This window comes from Oryctolagus cuniculus, unplaced genomic scaffold (genome assembly GCF_051225735.1).
Source record: "Oryctolagus cuniculus isolate XC-2025 breed Fujian yellow rabbit unplaced genomic scaffold, ASM5122573v1 ptg000085l, whole genome shotgun sequence".
Lineage (NCBI taxonomy): Eukaryota > Metazoa > Chordata > Mammalia > Lagomorpha > Leporidae > Oryctolagus > Oryctolagus cuniculus.
Window position 1 is genome coordinate 32,079 of NW_028301694.1, and position 14,322 is coordinate 46,400.

The following is a 14,322-nucleotide window of genomic DNA, read 5'->3' on the forward strand; positions in this document are numbered from 1 at the left end:
GAAATTATATGATATATATATATGATAAATAATCAATAATCATGAACCATAAATATCAGAAGGAGCCTGCATGAATACTCTACATAAAGTGTTTTATTGTCACTAGAGTGTAGACCAATAAATTACATTATGTGTACACCAAAAATTTTATTGAAAATGGAATTCAAAGATAAAGTTAAGGTCAGACATTGTGGCACAGAGGATTAAGCCATCACTTGAGATGTCCACATCCGATGTCTGAGTGCCTAGGTTTTGTGTCTTGTCCCTGCTTCTGTTCCACCTTCCTGTTAATGCTCATCCCAGGGGTCAGCAAATAATGGATCAAATACTTGGTTCCTGTCTGCCAGCATGAGAGATCCAGATGGGTTTCCAGGCTCCTGACGTCCATCTTTGTCCCATCTATTGCAGGCATTTGGGGTGTAAACCAGTGGATGGAAGATATTCTCTCTCTCTCTCTCTCCCCCCTTCTCTCTCCTATCAAATGTGAAAAGATGCTTCATACAGCAAAGCATATAGTAAACATTTTAATGAAATTGTGACACTATTTAAAGAAATATTTGTAGCCATTAAAATGTTTGAGTGTGAGTATTTGACCTAGTGATTAAGAATCAAGTTAGAATACACTCATTCCATACTGAGTACGTAGATTCAAATGACAGCTTTGTCTCCTGATTCTAGCATTTTGCTAATGCACATCCTGGGAGGCAACCCACAATGGATCATGTAGTTGAATTTCTGATACTCTTGGGAGACATGGATTGCATTTTTGGCTGCTGACATCACTATAGGCATTTGGGCAGTGAACTAGTGCATGGGAATGACTCAGGTGCAAGGAGCCTAGATTTCTTTTTCAAGATCTTTGCCCTAACTTGAATACCTATTTGACAGTTACATACTAAAAAAATAGACTTTCATTGTGGCATTCAGCCACACATCTGGTGATATTTGTTCTTTCCATCTAGCCTATCCTAATACCATAAAACCTGTACTATAAACAAGCCTCAATCAAGGTTATAAAGTCAAGTTTGTGAAACAGAGCTGGTGCTCATTAAATATTTGCTGAATGATGAAAAAGCTATCACACTGAGAAGAACAAACCAGCCTAACATGCAGAGAAACCTCACTTTCACATGATTCTGGCCCCATGGCTTTGATGCTCTGTGCTTAGTGAAAGAAAAGTCTGTTTCAAGTCAGCATAGATTTTTACATAGTCCCAAGGCCAGGGAGTTTATTTCAGTCAAAACTCAGAATATATTTGCTTCATTAGGAATTCATCCATGTGCAAGATGGGCCAAAGAGAAATGTACTTTCCAACCACTCCACTGGGTTAACCTGGCCACACTCCCAGGACCTTGGTTCTTAAGGAATGGACTTAATGGCTGGCATCAGGCCTTGACCTTGAGTTTTTATTTTTAAAAATTATTTTTATTTATTTGAGAGAGGTAGAGATAGAAAGACAGAGAGAGAAAGTGCACTTCTATCCACTGGTTTGCTCCTTGAATGTCTACAGTGGCTGTGGCTAGAAAGAGTGCAATGGCTTTTAATGTATATCCCCATTGTCTATCTCTATAGGTTTTAAATATTGGGTTCACAACTGCATTTATTTTCACTAAATAAAAATTATTGATCCTGGTCCCTGTTGTCTGGAATCCCAGTAATGATTCTTAATTGATTTATTGATTCGTGGCTCACATTAACCACTCATGAAGTGGTGAAACCCAGGTAATGTGCCAGGTGGGCTAGTAAGATGGGGTAAGTCAGGGCTCTTCAGAGAAGTGATTTTCATTATTAACGAATAGTTTCATGCTTACTCCACTGATTGTAATACATGCAGTGACATAACTATAGAACAGGTAGACAAATCAGCAGCCATTCTTCTACAGGAAAATTAAATTAGGTCATTTATCAACTGCTGGGTGATTTCAGATAGTTACTTATCTCAAAATGAAGCCTCCACTGCATGTGTCAAATCTGTAGCTCAGCCCCTAAAGTTCCCTCAAGTTTGGGAGCATAATTAGTCAGTTTTGTTTCTCCTCTGTCTTCCTGATATGCTATTTTAATTTTCAGAAATTTCTGACAAACCAAGAAAATGGCCTTTAGTCAGGTATGGCTCAATAAAATGATTTATTTTTCTTCCTTGGAATAAAGTAGTCACTTGTTCAAAGCAATTAACTTTGATCTGTATATATAGTTAATTGAAAATGAATCTTGATATGAATGGAATTGGAGAGGGAGCAGGAGATGGGAGGGTTGTGGGTGGGAGGGAAGTTTTTTGGGGGGTGAGCCACTATAATCCAAAAACTGTACTTCGGAAATTTATATTTATTAAATAAAAGTTAAAAAAAGAAAGCAATTAACTGACAGAACAGGCTCTAAAACTAATAAAATAAATGTTCTCTGGATTAGTGTGTATATGATCATGGTTCTATAATAATAATAACCAGCAACCATAAGTGATTATATGGATAAAGAAAAAAACACATAAGGACCCACAATAGATGCTAACATTGGTTAACACTGGAGTGAGCATTCAGATGAGTGAAGAGTGCACAAATTTTCATAAGATTTATTACATTATTTATGTAATGCATATAACATTTCAAAAATTACTTTAGCTGTTTTGTAAATATTCACTCATTTAATCCCATAATAACTATTTGACATTGGTTCCATTGTTATCTCCACTCTACAGATGAGAAAAATAAGACCTGGGAATTCTATTATCACTTGGGCAATCTGAATATGTGGCAGTGCTGAAATTTAACACCACTGACTGGGCTCACCTGTGTTATGCTCTGCAGTCAGTATTAAAGGAGATACCAACAAATAAGAGTTTCTCATGGTAGTGAAATTCCAGATAATTTTTTACACTTTCAGGTATTATTCTGATATCTTATGAAGAACATGAATAATTCATACAACTGGAAAAAATATAAGTACTAGTTTGGTACATCAGATCAGTACAAGGTCTAATTTATTCATTTAGAAAGAATTTGTTGAGTTATTGCTATATTCTAATAAGTATGTTAAGAACTTTATACACACACACATATATATGTGACTTTAATTTTTGATGACAATTTACATGATAATTAGGTATTTCAGTGGGAAGCAAGAGACTTGAATATCTGTGAAAATCTTCTGAAACAGTTATTTTCAATTTTCATTTCCATTTCCATTTATAAGACCCCTTCTGTCCAGATTTTTCCAAAAATTTGTACCACTTCATAAGCATTCCTGGAGTCTATGTAAACATCCCCTCTTGGCCCTCAAGAAGCTTTAGAGTGTGATTGAGGATATACAACTCAGAGGTCTGAGCAGACAGGTTTATAGGTAATCTGTCATTTTCACATATTGAATGACTATTACCATCCATAATCGCATAATCATTATATTTTCCCTCATGACTCAAGTTTAACTATCCTCAGAGAGCCACATCCCCTCATGTAAAGGACCATCTCTCATATCTGCTTTCATACTCTACAATACCTTAACAGTTATGGTCAGGTATTGTTTTACAGGCTCCCACCTTTTATAAAATTCAGCTAGGTTTGTACAGCATTGATTGTTAAATTAATCTTTTCCAAAAGAATGACCTCCTATTTTAAATTCTGGAATTAGTCAATTATATTTATCTCTTTGGTTTAGATTTTTTTTAAAAGATAGAGTTACAGAGAGAGGTAGAAACAGAGAGAGGTCTTCCATCCGCTGGTTAAATCCCCAGATGGCTGCAACAGCCAGAGCTGCACCAATCCGAAGTCAGGAGCTGGGAGCTTCATCTGAATCTCCATGTGGGTGCAGGGGCCAAAGCACTTGGGCCATCTTCTACCACTTTCCCAGGCCATAGTAGAGAGCTGGATTAGAAGAGGAGCAGCTGGGACTAGAACCAGCGCCCATATGGGACATTGGCTCTTCAGGCCAGGGCTTTGACCAAAAAATTTGGGTGTTTCAGTCAATCATTGAAGCAATGCAGTCCACCTAGTTTGCTTTCTTCCCCCATTCGGATTTTCCACTGATAGGCAAAGTGGTTTCTGCTTTCTGTGTCTAGTGGGCAGATCTAGAAATCACATTTTAAGTCAGCATCACTAAAACTTGTGTGGTCATGGGGAATTTTACTGAGAATGGTATAAGAATTCTAAACCACAGTGTGACAAGCCTGTGCAATTTAGTAGATAGCTCTTAATTCCTGTAATAATCTATAAAACACATCAGATTTCTTTACTAGTAAAGCTGTTTCAGCTTAATTTTTAGAGGCATAATTTTAACCTTCCTCTACTTCCCTCTTTTGCCCATACTGAAGAGTCAATATGATGTTGTTGTTGTTCTCTCTGGAAATTTTAGGACTCATAGCTGCCCATTATTTACTGTGAGTATCTGTCCTAATTTTAATAATTAGACTTGCTGAGGAGATTGGTTCCCACCTCTGGAATACATAGGAAAGAACTTCACATTTCTTCTGTACCTAATTTAACTTTTTCTTTCAAAAGTAACATTTTTTCTTTTTACATTTATTGAATATTTAGTGGGGGGTTAAGCTTATGATTTTAAAATAAATGGAATGTATGTCATAGTAAAAATTAAAAAAAGAATAAGAAAGAATGGAGGAGAGAGAGTGGGAGCTTGGGTAGGGTGGATATTATGGTGGGAATTATCAGTATGCTCCTGAATCTGTACATAAGATTACATGAAATCTGTTCACTATTATAAAAATTATTAAAACTAAAAAAAAATAGGACCTGAAAGTCATCCTTATTTACCCCAGACATTTTTAGTTTTTCTTTGTATAATTTTATATCCTATGTTTGGCAAGCAAGGGAGAACTAGGCTGACCTGGAATCCACAAGGAATATTTAATCCTCCCCTTCCAACTCTAGATATATTAAGTACTCCAGGAAGAACCTCTCAAAAAGGAATCACTGACCACCACCACCCCAGTCCTCATCAAAGATCAAGAGGTGAATTATCTTCATTTTTCTAACTCTGAACATTTTTGGAAATGCCCTGGCTTTCCACAGTGGTAAAATGCCGTGGCTCTAATAGCTTTCACTGGCTTTGGAGTCACTACTTCCCTCTTTGTAGTTTGCTGGCCCCAGTGAGCTTTCATGTCTCTTTGAGAAGGCCTTGTTTTTAACATTTTGTGTATTATTTTTTCCACTGTGGATATGAATTTTTCCATATGCTACTTTTTAATCCACCTTCCTTCACACAAAGATTTTTTGAGCTTCTGTTTGTCTCTATGTGGCCAACTTTAATTTTGACATATCTAATTTAAAAACCATTGTCTCAGCTGACTCTCAGGGCTGAGCCCATCATATTTTCTTATTTGATCTCTAAGCCTTTGTAAGAATGCAGAGGGATTTTTCTCTTTCTTTTGGTGTTGAACTTCAAATGTCTTTGATGCATTTTGTGATCTCAAGGTTGATTTTTTAATTTTTTTTAATCATTACCTCCCTTACGCCTTACAATTTTACTCTGGGGAATTATCACATTAATGATCTTTGGGATGTTGTCCTTAGCTGAGGAGATTCCCAGTCCAGCAATGTCTTCTCTTTCCCAAATTTTCATACCCTCCCTCCCGATCATCCCATTTTTCTCTCTTGCAGATAATATGTTCATTAAAGGCATCACTGCAACCCAGGTATAGTAGCTGGGTTGCAAGAATTGATCTAAATATTTTGTCAGACTAAGTGGGTTTTTTTGAAGTGGCTTCATTTCTTTCTTGAAGTTTCTGACTTCAATACTTATAAAGGAAGCTTACTAAGACAACATCTCCCTGAAACATTGGGACTTCCTGAGGTAGATGCATAATAGATGTCATCTGTTTAAGCAGAATAAGGACGTTTTCTACATTTTTTTTACATTTTTGCTTTTTTCAATTTTGTACATAAATCAGGAGGTGCAGTAAGTTCAGCCTTTCCATATTTTTAAACCCCTCTTTCCTTGGCTCCTCTTCCCATGACGCTCATTCTGGGCCCCATTTTAAGCTGTGTAAGGAGACAGATATGATGATGGATCCCAGAATTTAGCCCCAGAACCTTTTCCCTCTTCTATTAGAGGAAATATGGGAGTAGGAATTAAAACAACAGGACTTAGAGTTTTCATTACAGCAAAGAGTATAATCTCTCTCCTGGGGAGACAAAGCTTTATCATGTACAGACAAAATGAGACCCTGACATATCTAGACTTCATGTGAACCAAGTTTAGGACAGAAAAATGAGGGCATTACAATTTTCTTTATTTATTTTTTTGCAAACAAAATACAGATTTCACAAATATAAGCATGCATATAGCATGCATAATTGAAAATGCATCCAGATAGAAATGATTCAAGTTCTGTTATTTAGGACTTACAATTTATGGCCCAAGACTTCAATTTTTGGATAAAGTTTCTTTTTTTGATAAAGTTTCAAGAGGGATGAGACAAAAATAGAAATTTGAGAAGTTCAACCTAACCAAAACTATCTCTTACAAAGATTCTCTGCATCTGTAAGTTGTTTCTTCTATTGATAAAAATTACACATATTTTAAATAGAAGAATTTTATACAACGGGGAATAAGCTCCAAACAGAAATAATAACATTAAGGGACAAAATAATTTATTACAATACAACACACAATCAAATTTAGACCAAGCTTTACAATAGTCATAGCCAAAGGAAAAACAGGATACATGTAGAGTTTGATGCAAAGTAAGGAGCCAAGTATAACTTTTTAGTTATTATTAAAGTTTGTGTATTTGTAGTTGAAAACCAGAGAGACATACAGAGAGATCTACATCTTCTGCCCACTTATTTACTTTCCAGATGCCCACAACAGACAGGGATGATCCAAGTTAAAGCCAGAAGGCAGGAACTCATTCAAGGTTCCCACCATGAATGGCAGGAATTCAAGTCTTTGGACCACACTATGTCTTTCATTGTACATGTTAGCATGAAGCTGGACTTGGAAGCAGACCCAGGAATTGAATCCAGACACTCCAGCATTAGGTGCAAATGTCCTAAGTAGTATCTTAGCCACTATACCAAATGCACAACCTTGAATATGTTTAACGTATTCAATTAGAACAAGTTTTTTTTAGATATATTTTATTTATTTGAAAGGCAGAGTTAGAGGAGAGAGAGGTAGAGCCAGAGAAAGAGAGAGAGGTTTTCAATCCATTGGTTCACTCCACAAATGACCACAATGGCCAGAGCTGAGCTGATCTGAAGCCAGCAGCCAGGAGCTTCTTCTGGGTCCCCAACATGGGTGCAGGGGCCCAAGGACCTGGGTCGTCTTCTACTGCTTTCCCAGGCCATAGCAGAGAGCTGGATTGGAAGTGGAGCAGCCATGACTAGAATTGGTGCCTGTATGGGATGCTGGAACTTCAGGCCAGGGCTTTAACCCACCATGCCACAGCGCCAGCCTGAGAACAAGTTTTATGGGTACTTAAATCTATTTGGAAAATAATTCTTATGTGTTTCTCTGCATAAGATCCTAGCGATCTATGGTTTTGTCTTTTTTCATGATTTACTACACAAGCAATACGTGTGATGTGTTAAAATAATTTTAATCCACACAGAAAAATTAGGTGAGGTAATATATTATGCATTTATAAAATAAGGCCAATTACTTCCCTAAGCCCAAAATGTTAAAAAGGTAAAATGGTACATTGCAGGGAATATAAGCCAGGGGTAAGTTTCACACAGTGGTGTAAGACACTAGTACTCAAACAGTATTTTTCACTTTGTGTTTCTATGTGGGTGCAAACTGTTGAAATCTTTACTTAATATATGCTAAACTGATCTGTATATAAAGAGAATTGAAAATGAATCTTGATGTGAATGGAAGGGGGGAGGGAGAGGGAAAGAGGAGGTATGCAGGTGGGAGGGAAGTTATGGGGGGGAGCCATTGTAACCCATAAGCTGTACTTTGGAAATTTATATTCATTAAATAAAAGTTAAAAAAAAGACACCATTTAAAATGCACACATTGGTATTGGAGTGCTGATTGCAGTCCTGGCACCTCCACCCCAACCCAGCTCCCTGGTTAAACAATACATTAAAGCTCAAGATGATGCCTCAACAGTTTGTGCTACTGCCACCCACAAGGAGACATATCTGAGCCCTGGATCTTGGATCCTTGCTCCTGGCTATGGCTTTTTACAACCCTGACAGTTGTGGTAATTTGAGGAGTGAACTAGCAGATGGAAGATCTCTGTTCCTTTCTTTTAGTTCTGTTTTTGCTCTGCCTTTCAATTAGATAAAGTAAAGAAATAGCTGTTTTTTAAAAAAATACAGATAAAAATAAATCATGAAAGGTACAGTGGAAAATAACCTTGTCATCAAAGATAATAGCTTTGAAAATTTCATAAAGCATCATTTTACAATAAATCATTCTTTGAAGAAATTCATATGGCTTTGCTCATATAAAATAATTATCATTTAAGTATATGGTATAACTGTTGTTAAAGGACAACAAAATGATTGTTACAAATGGCCATGGTGACCTCACTGTCATCTGAAACACCCCAGACTATTATGAGTGGTCTTACTTAAAATTTCTATGTTGATACTTGAACCACTTGAAATGCTTTGTGAAGGTAAGAACACTGAATGAATATAAGGCCACTTTTTATATATGCTAGAGTTATAAAATATATACGCACATTGCTTAGCACTGCACATGGAACACTGATACATTAGTGCTGGCCATTTCAGAAATTTGCTTTATATTAAAATTGAATGAGAATTGTGTATTATAACTCTCATACAAGGAGTTAAGATACTTCCCAATGTATTCTGTGTTCTTCTCAGTGTGAATGGCATTCTCAGCCATTTTTGTTGATTCTGCTTCTGTGTCTTTATCCAAGGTCAAATGTATGCTCTATATCACCAGGAATACTGAGGTGACCTTTGAAATGTGTTCTTTGCCACTCTGCCTCCCAAATCCTTGCTCAGACTTGTAGCTGTTCATATATGTTTTTAAAATGTATATCTAATTGTGTTATCCCATTGCTTAAAAAAAACACAACTGTCAGGACCAGCATTGTAATACAGCAGAGTAAACCATGCTTACAATCCTGACATTCCATTCATAGTGTCAGTTCAAATCTGGGTTGCTGTACTTCCAATCCAACCCCCTGCTAATGCACCTGGAAGAGAAGTGGATGATGGCCCAAGTACTTGAGCCCCTGTCACCCATGTGGGAGAACTGGATTGAGTTACAGGCTTCTGTTTTTGTCACTGCTCAACCATCAGCCACCAGAGTTATTTGTAGAGTAAAACAGCAGGTGGAAGATCTTTTATCTTCCTCACTCTTTAACTCCACCTTTCAAGTCAATTGTTTAAAATCTTTAAAACTCAAAGTATCATTTATGAATGAAATACAGTTAAACATTTCAATTTATATCATTTTGTAGTATTTTTCTATGTCTAAGCCATTGCTTTAGATATTTGTGCAGTAGAATTTTTGTTTTCAGTTAAGAATATCTTTCCATTTTTGTGTCTTTCACTGATATTTTATAATTTTTATTGTAGTGATCTTTCACTTTTTTGGGTAAAATTTATTACAAAATATCTGACTGTAGCTGTTATGAATGGTGATTATTCATGATTTTGCTTCCACTGAGTTCATTACTACTACTTGAAAAAACAACTGTCTTTTTCGTATTGTTTTTGTAAAATGCACCTTTACTGAACTGAATTATCAGTTCCAAGAACATTTTTGTGCAGGGTTTAGATTTTTCTATATACAATAACATCATCTGCTAACAAGAATATTTTGAGTTTCTCCATTCCAATTTTGTGGCCTTTTTTTCTCCTCCCTATTTGATCCTCTTAATATTTCTAATATACAGAATAACATGTTGAAACTAATAACAGTGTTGAAACTAATAATGTTTTGTTCCAGACCTGAGAGGTGTGGGGAGCAACTGGGAGCAACAAGGACTAGACTAAGTTACTGGAATTAAGACTTATTCTATGCATCTGCTCTCCCACAATATCGTGCTGGGAGAGGAGGAAACAGCTTCTACACAGCTGCCTCCAGTTCAACCAATAAACTGTAGGACCTGCTCCTGATTGGAGGAGAGCAGCGTACTCGGCGTGTGGGTAGCAGAGTTGGGATTGGTGGAGAGGACTATGAAGGAGGAGAGAGACAACATGCACCAGGAACATCTAAGAGGAACACCTGTGCAGCCCCCAAGAGAGCCGGCCAGCAGTGTGCCACTCCCCCACGGAAGTGGGAAAAGTGGCAGGGGGAAGCCAACCCCGGTAGCCAACCCGGGAAAAACCAGCAGCAAACCCAGGGAGGGCCAAGCAGACAAAAGAACAGCACAGGGTCCTGTGTCGTTCCTCCATGAAGAGGGGGAGCGACAGAGAGGAAATGATTTCAGCATTTACCCATTCAGTATGATTTTGACGAGATGCCAAAAGGTAGCCTTTATAATTTTGGGGCCAGCTCTTATATTAAATTTTTGATGGGCCATTAGCTTGAAGCATTCTTGAACTTTGCAAAGTGCTTTTCCTCATATATTTAGATGCTTATATTTCTTGTACATTCTATTGGCATGGTTTATGGTGATTTTTATTTGTGAAGGTTGAATCACCTATGCATCTCTTAGATAAATGACATTTGATCTGATAAACTATCTTGTAGATGTGTTGGATTTGGGTTTCTAGGCTTTGGTTGATAACATCTGCATCTATTTTCAACAAGTGCATTGATTTGTAGCTTTGCTTTTATATTGTGTCCTGTTCTGTTTTGGTATCAGAGTGATCTGTAAGAGGTTTGGCAGATTCACATCCTATTCATATTTTTGTATATGATTTAAAAGGTGTTTGAGTTAGTTCTTAAATATTTTGTAGAATTCAGTAGTAAAGGGTATCTGGATATTAAATTATTAATATTAATGAATCTAAAGGGAGACTATTTTTTTGACAGGCAGAGTGGACAGTGAGAGAGACAGAGAGAAAAGTCTTCCTTTTGCCATTGGTTCACCCTCCAATGGCCGCTGTGGCCGGCACGCTGTGGCCAGCACACCATGCTGATCTGAAGCCAGGAGCCAGGTGCTTCTCCTGGTGTCTCATGGGGTGCAGGGCCCAAGCACTTGGGACATCCTCCACTGCACTCCCTGGCCACAGCAGAGAGCTGGCCTGGCAGAGGGGCAACTGAGACAAAATCCGGCGCCCTGACCGGGAGTAGAACCCAGTGTGCTGGTGCCGCAAGGCAGAGGATTAGCCTAGTGAGCCACGGTGCCAGCCAGAGACAATCAATTTAACACAATAGTAAGGGAGGACATCAACAACACCCCACTTTCTTCAATGGACATATCAACTATACAAAAAATCAGTAAAGAAACAAGAGCTAATCAAAACTCTGGACCAAATGTACCTAGCTGATATCTACAGAACTTATTTTTTTTAAAGATTTATTTTATTTGGGGTAAGTCCGATTGAGCATGTGCCAAACTGTACAGTTAGAAACGTGCCAGGGGATTCCAATTCAATCCCATCGAGGTGGCGTATACCAATGCCATCTCACTAGTCAAAGAGATCATTTTCAGTTCATAATTGATCATAATGAGAGAATTAAGTGTCAAAGGGATCACATAAACAAGACTAGTGTCTGCTAATATTAACTGATAGAATTAAAATGAGAAAATTATACAACATGGGAAGTTGGATACACAGCAGACTTATAGAATTTTAGATGTCCTAACCAGCACTCTGGCCTCAGAATCAGCCCTTAAGGCATTCAGATCTGTCTAATAAGCCCATGAGAGTGTTTCAGGCATGGAAAGCCAAGACACTCTGGCAAAAAAAAAAAAATGGCCTAAATGAAAGATCTCTGTCAGTGAGATCCCAGAGGAAAGAATGGGCCATCAAAGAAGGAGGTACCTTTCTCTGAAGGGAGGAGAGAGCTTCCACTTTGGCTATGGCCTTGTGTAAATAAGATCAGAGTTGGTGAACTCAAGCGGCATCCATAGCCTTGGCAGCTCATGACAAGAGCCTCCGGTGAGTGTCAACTGGGGGAGAGAGAAAGAGAGGAGCAGACTTGGCAGGGACTGGGGGACAGGGCAGAGAGAGCAAGAGAGGGAGGGAGTGAGCAAGCATGCCAGGAGTCAGCGAGAAGGGGCAAGGCTGCCACTCCTGCCTGAGGCACCGTGGATGGGAGTGGGGGCAGAGGGAAGGAACACAGAGGGAAGAAGAAAGGCCAAGAGGAGAAGGCGGCCAGAGGCAGAGGCGGCGGCGGCTGCTGGTGGTGGTGGTGGTGGTGATAGGGGAGAAGGAGGAGCAGGTGGAGGGCAGGGGCTGAGGGAGTGAGTGAGAGAAGCAGATGCACAAGGGAGGGGAGGGAAGGGGGGGATCATGCGGGGGCACGCGTGCGCACAGGGAGCACTCTCAGAGGCGAGTGTAACTGGATCAGGTTTGCTGCCAGCGGTGTGAACTTTGGCAGCCATTTTACAACAGCTCCACTCGCAGGGACACAGGGAGCAGTGAGCACGCAACCGGATCCCCTGGGACAGGATTCCTTGGCCACAGCCCAAAGGGGAGGGCTAGTTGCACATAGTGATTTAGATGAAAGAGCTATTGAAGCTTTGAAAGAATTCAATGAAGACGGTGCATTGGCAATTTTTCAGCAGTTTAATGACAGTGATCTCTCTCATGTTCAGAACAAAAGTGCCTTTTTATGTGGAGTCATGAAGACTTACAGGCAGAGAGAAAAACATGGGACCAAAGTAGTGGACTCTAGTAAAGGACCAGATAAGGTAAAAATTAAAGCATTCTTGGGAAGAACAGGCCACACACTTGATGTGACCACTGGACAGAGGAAGTATGGGGGACTGCCTCCAGATTCCATTTATTCAGGTCAGCAGCCTTCTGTTGGCACTGAGTTATTTGTGGGGAAGATCCCAAGAGATCTATTTGAGGATGAGCTTGTTCCTTTATTTGAGAAAGCTGGACCTATTTGGGATCTTTGTCTTATGATGGATCCACTCACTGGTCTCAATAGAGGTTATGCATTTGTCACTTTTTGTACAAAAAAAAAAGCAGCTCGGGAGGCTTTTAAACTGTATAATAATCATGAAATTCGTTCTGGAAAACATATTGGTGTCTGCATCTTGGTTGCCAACAATAGGCTTTTTGTGGGCTCTATTCCTAAGAGTAAAACCAAGGAACAGATTCTTGAAGAATTTAGCAAAGTAACAGCGGGTCTTACAGGCGTCATTTTATACCACCAACCAGATGACAAGAAAAAAAAAAAAAAACAGAGGCTTTTGCTTTTTTTGAATATGAAGATCACAAAACAGCTGCCCAGGCAAGGTGTAGGCTAATGAGTGGTAAAGTCAAGGTCTGGAAAAATGTTGGAACTGTTGAATGGGCTGATCCTATAGAAGATCCTGATCCTGAGTTATGGCAAAGGTGAAGGTACTTTTTGTATGTAACCTTGCCAATACTGTAACAGAAGAGATTTTAGAATAAAATAGAACGAATAAAGAAACTGAAAGATTATGCATTCATTCATTTTGATGAACGAGATGGTGCTGTTAAGGCTATGGAAGAATGAATGACAAAGACTTGGAGGGAGAAAACATTGAAATTGTTTTTGCTAAGCCACCAGATCAGAAAAGGAAAGAAAGAAAAGCTCAGAGGCAAGCAGCAAAGAATCAGATGTATGATGATTACTACTATTATGGTCCAACTCATATGCCCCCTCCAACAAGAGGTCGAGGGCATGGAGGTAGAAGTGTTTATGGGTATCCTCCAGATTATTATGGATGTCAAGATTATTATGATTATTTTGGCTATGATTACCATAACTATCATGGTGGATATGAAGATCCATACTATGGTTATGAAGATTTTCAAGTTGGAGCTAGAGGAAGGGGTGGTAGAGGAGCAAGGGGTGCTGCTCCATCCAGAGGTCATGGGACTGCTCCTCCCCATGGTAGAGCTGGTTATTCACAGAGAGGAGGTCCTGGATAAGCAAGAGGCATTGGTGGTGTGAGAGGAGGTGCCCAACAACAAAGAGGCTGCGGTCAGGGAAAAGGGGTCGAGGCCGGTCCTGACCTGTTACAATGAAGACTGACTTGCTATGTGGGATTACACCAGAAGCTTGCAGTGGAGTAATGGTAAGGAAATCAAGCAACCTTAAATATCTCGGCTGTATAGGAGCATATCCTATTGCAGAAGACCTCCCTATGAAGATCATGGAATCAAATACAGGACATTGAACTAATACTTGGACTTTGATATGAATTTCTTTAACAATTTTCTCTGTGGTGCAAGTTATTAAACTAAAGCTACTCTATTTTCCAAATGTGTTCCAACAGAAATCCTT

The 14,322-nt window shown here is 38.9% G+C and overlaps 1 pseudogene; it reads left to right on the forward strand.

Annotated features, from left to right (window-relative positions):
- Positions 1-12,538: 12,538 nt before the first annotated feature.
- LOC127489230 (heterogeneous nuclear ribonucleoprotein Q pseudogene) lies at positions 12,539-14,322 on the forward strand (annotated as a pseudogene).